Source organism: Arachis stenosperma, chromosome 3 (assembly GCF_014773155.1).
Source record: "Arachis stenosperma cultivar V10309 chromosome 3, arast.V10309.gnm1.PFL2, whole genome shotgun sequence".
NCBI classification, from domain to species: domain Eukaryota; kingdom Viridiplantae; phylum Streptophyta; class Magnoliopsida; order Fabales; family Fabaceae; genus Arachis; species Arachis stenosperma.
This window is the reverse complement of record NC_080379.1, coordinates 13,139,584-13,145,498: the sequence shown is the minus strand read 5'-3', so window position 1 is coordinate 13,145,498 and position 5,915 is coordinate 13,139,584.

The following is a 5,915-nucleotide window of genomic DNA, read 5'->3' as shown; positions in this document are numbered from 1 at the left end:
TCTACTCTCTCTAAAAGTAAAGTGGGCTAGCTGCCAATTTGGACCAGCAACAAAAATAATTAGTAGATAATTCAGCTGAGGAGTAATGCATTATGTGGTTTGAAACCGGTGAAGCCCAACTTTTTCCAGAATTTTAAGCGAAACCAAGATTCTCCAGGTAACTATTTATTCCATTCATGTCTCTGTCTACACCTACCCTGCTCATTATTTGTTTGAGTAGTAGTTTTTTGTTTGAATAGCATTTTTTGGTTGAATATCCGCGTAAAATGTTTGTTGGTTAACTGATATGTGTCACGTAATCTATATACTACCATGGTTACAAATAGAATAACACTATTATAAATCTCCTATACATGAGGAACACTACATGACACATCGAATTAGCTAGAATGAAGTTGTTATAGAACCATTTGTCTTAATTTTGGGCATTTCAAACCAATGTAAAACACATTAAAGATAAACTGAGATAACAACTTACAATTAAGCAATGCTAAAATAGTTAACAATGGATTTCATAAACCAAAACGTAAAAACATAAATAACAGCAACCAGAATACTAAACAAAGACGTTAAACAAAGTTCCACAATACATTTATTTGGAATAGATGAACAATGTCAATTATTTCTAAACTGGAAAGATCCCTTCAAAATACTTCAGTGTAGATCTAACTGTGATCGGGTGTGGCATTCCTGGGTCTCGCCATGCTCTCCTCACCAATAAATTTCTAATGCCATGTTGATTGTCATATTCTGTCAACACAAGCTTTCGGTACCTGTAATTGACGAGTAAATCTCTTTCCTTTAAATTGTTCACCAACAAAATTAGGTTATCATCCACAAATAGTATCGGATTTTCCCTGATGCTTCAACTCGCAAACCTGTAGTATTGATGTAATGTTTTGTTTCCACTAGCGTCCTCATTCAAGTGCCAAATTGATGCGACATAACCAAATTCATTGTGTGTATGAGCGAGGAGTGCAACTTTCTCCTTGTGGGTTAGTAAATTGTGAACCGTATATGTTGCACCTACTGGAATAGACACCTCGCTAAAAGATTCATCTTCGACACTGTAACATAAAACAGACTTGGGTGTAGCATAACTATCTCCTGTACCAGTAATCTAATATGCATGACCATTATGAAAAACAGAGTTAGGGTCAATTTTTTCTACACCAAGAAGACAATTAACACAGTGAAACCATGTAGAACGCCTTGAACAATATCTAGAGAAAAAAACATAGGCATCAGCTATGTCCCTTTTGCACATATGAATGATGTTGAAAGCATCTGTGCTTGGGACATGACCAAAATCATATACTGGGAAATATGATCTACCGTGGTCCCTGTGGGAGTCCAAAATTTTTCTAGATCGTTGTGTTGTTGGATTCTATACCAGAAGTCTTGTGTCATCTTGTCCACAGAAGAACTTGAAACATATGATCCCGTTTGACACTCCCACAATACGAAACCACCTTTCGATGCCAACTCCGAAAGGTTGCTGAATAGGAACTTCTTCTCTGGAAGCAGCATCCACTACAAATAGTGAATCTGAACCCATTAACAGTAGTGAGTATCCAACATGAAACAAGAGATGTTGATCTAACACCTTCTGCCTTTGCATGTGTTGTACACGTTTCTGGTTGGCTAAGGCGTCGGAGCCAGAATTTATTCAAGCACATACATCTCCCTACAATTTTGGCACTACTTTGCAAGAAGATTTTCTGCAACAGTTTATCCAAAATCACTGGCAATGGAAGATAATTTTGTTGGAATTTAGTCATTTTTCTTGAGCCTCGTTTGGTAGTTTTGGTTTTTGGTACGTTTATGTTTGGTGTAGTTTGTTTGGTTGAAGTTTCTGGTTCGCTTATAAGTAATGAACTTCAATTTCTCTAACTTATTAATTGTGTGATATGTTTCGTCAAATGAGAATTTGAAATGGAAGAATATTGTGTTTACCGGTGTCATTGTAACCAGTTTGAACTAGGTGTTGTATACCATTAAAACTGATTCCTCTATCAAAGACTTGGCTATGCTTGCTAATAAATTATGTGGGAGTTCCAACATTCTACTTTTCTTTGATTATTTGTTTATCTAATTTGAAATTAGAAGCAGCCTCCAATCTTTTGTTGTATAGTGGAAAGACGTGCGAACCCAATCCTTGTGTTCAGAAAGTGTTTTTATCTTATCTTGCTAAATGAGTCTCTATGTGTATTTACATTATCTAGGTAACTGAGTGAGTCATCGTTTACGTATCAACTTGATTTCTAATATTTTTTCCCTTATCACAGCATTAGAACCCCTCATCCTAAAGAACACCATGTCAGTCACAAATTAATCTTGTCACACCAGATTTAATCATTTCTGCAGTTTCTGTATAAATTTTTTAAAAAATTACCCAGTTCTTAAATATGATGTTAACACTTCCATGTTTTTACCCCTGTGGCCATATAAATACCAAAATCAATTCTTGCAAATGAAAAATATTTTGTGGTTTAATTTATAAACAAATAATTAATGGAAGTTTAAAATTCTTCTGATGATAGATTTGTCTAACTGTTAATATAACCAAATACCTGTATAATGCGAAATATATAACCCATATATACAATCACAAAGCCACAATTCGAAAGACATAATTTACATTAAATTAAATAAATTTATGAAATAGAATACTAACATGTCCAACCAGAACTAAATATGTACACATAACATGGCCACCGAAAATTTATTACAAAACATAACTGCACTCAGATACCAAAAAACAAAAAACTTAGTGCTATTCTTTCCTATGATGGTGGTGTTCTCTGGTTCACAGACGAATTCGAATAGTCAGACGATGAAGTTCTTCGATATCTCCTACTAGGTCCTGCTACTACCACTACCCCTCCCCCCTGCTGATGGAGGTTTATCCTGTAATAATTTTGACAAAATTACCTTCATGAATGCAAAATAAAAGACCCTAAATTTAATTCACTAAGTACAAGAATTATTGTTACCCTAACTCCTGAGAACGCGGTGGTCGACCTTGTTGCCTCCCACGCTGCAGGCGTAATAATCGTTCGGTCTCGAACGCAGCCAGCTGTGCGTCCTTGTTGAAGTGAGCCTTGCATCGGTCTGCTAGCCAATTTTTTATTTGGTCAGACAAGACGTTGGAGGCATATATCTCCTCAACCGCGCTGGGCTTTTCTTCCTTATGAGTACTGTCCCATGCAAGCATGTAGAAGATACCCCAACCAACATAACTCAGTTCCATAATAAGCAGTGGAGTTTGTCGATAGAGAAATCTTATCCTCCCTATGTCCGATGCTTTGATTAAATACTTGTTACCCTCTCTCTCTTTGGGTGGATATGAAGACAGTTATCCTGTCTGTCTATAAAGTAGAGATCACTGGTCGTGAAGAAGGAGAAGTGTCGTACAATGTGCTGTGGAAATCGTACATATTCCTACATTAACAAAAACAAAATTAAATGTTACATATATGTGGAAAACATTAGATACATAAAAGAAAAAGAAGATAAATCTGTGGCGTAGGGTATAAACTTACATCTGTTTCGAATATGTTAAATAGGAAAGTCTGGTCAGGGCATCTTCTTACATTCATAAATGCATTCACGTAACTAGCCAACAGGATTGAAAAATTCATCAACGTTAAAACAAACAAAGCATGCAAAGACACAACAAAAAATTGAAAAGACATCAATGTTAAAAACAACAAATCATGCAAAGGCATACTAATGTGTTTGGAAAAATAGTTGATCTAAAAGCAGATTACATTCAGAATGCTTACTAAAATGCTGGCTCCATTCTTGTTTGCTAGAAGTATTGACTAGTTGATGAACTTGATAGGCACGGTGAGAGAAGAAGAACAATTAAATTGTTGGTGCGAAGCGATGTTGGGAAGAAGTAATGTTTAACTTTTAAAGAGGGTTTAGCCAAACGTCGCACTTGGTGGGATAGGAGGTTGAACGGATATCTCGATCTATCCATTAGTATTCAAACCCCCTTAGTAATTAAACCTTTTCGAAAATGTAAACTGATGAATAAATACATAGAATAAAATGTCTCCCATAATTAATATTTGTTTGGAATTGGTAAATGAAATTAAATAACCCTTCGTTATTAGTATGCGCATTAATAAATTAATTAAACATAAACATAGAGAAAGTTTGATTAAAGTTAAATAAACATTAATTATAATAAGTGTATATCTAGTGTTTGTGATTAGCTAACTTATTCGAATAATTATTAGTTAATTGCTTTACAAAATATATGAAATAATTGAAACGATTTTATCAGTAACAAAACAAAACGCGGGGTTCCATTTTATAAACGCATAAGAATTGCAATTAAGTAAATATAATTTTCAGCATCCCAACTTAAAAAACAAGTGGGTTTTTTTTATGGGATTTGGACCAACAATTTCGATGTTGATATGTACCCGTATTTTTTTCTCAATCACTAAGCGTAGTACAAAATCCAAACATAAAAAGTAACGTGAAGGACTTTGGGCTTGATTGGGTTGGGCTGTGAAAGTAAATCCTTCTGTTGCTTTGGGCTGGGTTGGTTGCCTGGACTAGAGCCAAGTCCAACAAAACAAAAACGTAAATAACTGCAAATAACATAATCCAAATAACTTGTTGCAAGCATTAAGGTATTTAAAGTTCCGACAAAAAAATATTAAAGGTCTAACTGAGCTTAACACAATTATTTGTAGGGCTTAGGTATGAATAACTCAGAACATATTTCCTTTCCCATTAACCAATCTGTCTTCCTTCTTATATATTTCATTATAGTATGTCTTTGCTGCCTCAAGAACTTCCTGGGATTTCAGATTGAACGGATTCATCACCAGATCAATAGCCAGCCGCAATCTTGTGCTATCATTTACCTAAGTTCCAAAAACTCAGATGTTAGCATATAACAATTGAGTAAGATTTTAAGATAGTATACCAAACCATTAACGAAATATTTTGGTAATTACCTTTATATTGTAGTTTCCCTTTCATTGGAACTCCCTCATCCAGGTTGTCACCCAAACTCCACAATCATTCATTTCATATTAAAAAACCGTTTGTTATAATATATAACATCGTTAAATTCTTAGGGAACATGATCATAGCATATGGAATGATACTGTAAAAAAATAATATCATCCTTATCGAATGCTGGAAGGAAAAGCATTCTATAGCACTATAACAACATCACTTTCTAGGCGGTCTCCTTAAGTTGTGCCAAAGAAAAAAATTTTCATCACAAATTAGCAAAATTATTGATGTGTCGCACTAATTTAGAAATCAACCAGAAAAAAATTTATACGGTTTCTTATGAGTCATCCTTCTGCTCGCCAATCTCTGCAGGGTGTATTATAGGATAATCCGAAATTACTGGTCTGTGTGTGGTCTGATTAGCATAGAAGGTCAAGTCATCAAGCATCTCCTCAATAAACAGTGCCTGTAATCATTTTAAATTTTATTTAATGTGTTAAGTCCACACCAGTTCAAGTAAGTTAGAATCGTTATTTCTGCTTGTATGAAATTCTAAATCAGTACCATTAGCTTGGCACAACTACGGTGCCTGGTTCTGCTCCAGACCAATGGCTTAGAATCTAGTAATATCATGTGTCTTTTTTCAACATCAATTACAAGCAGGTACCAGTGCATGTTATCCTCGTTCATTGGAACGAAAATCTAACATAGATACACACACAAGTTATATTGGATTAAGCATTTTGTGCTGATCGTAACATATACTTTGAATGGTAACTTAGAAACTTACCTTGCATAATGTTTCAAACTCTCCCATGTATTCGTCAGCGTAATAGCGTTTCAAAGTCTTCGGCGAGTGAGTCCAGTTAAGGACAAATTGCTGAAATTTGAGTTTACTTGGTTTAAAATAGGATCACTGGAAACCATGC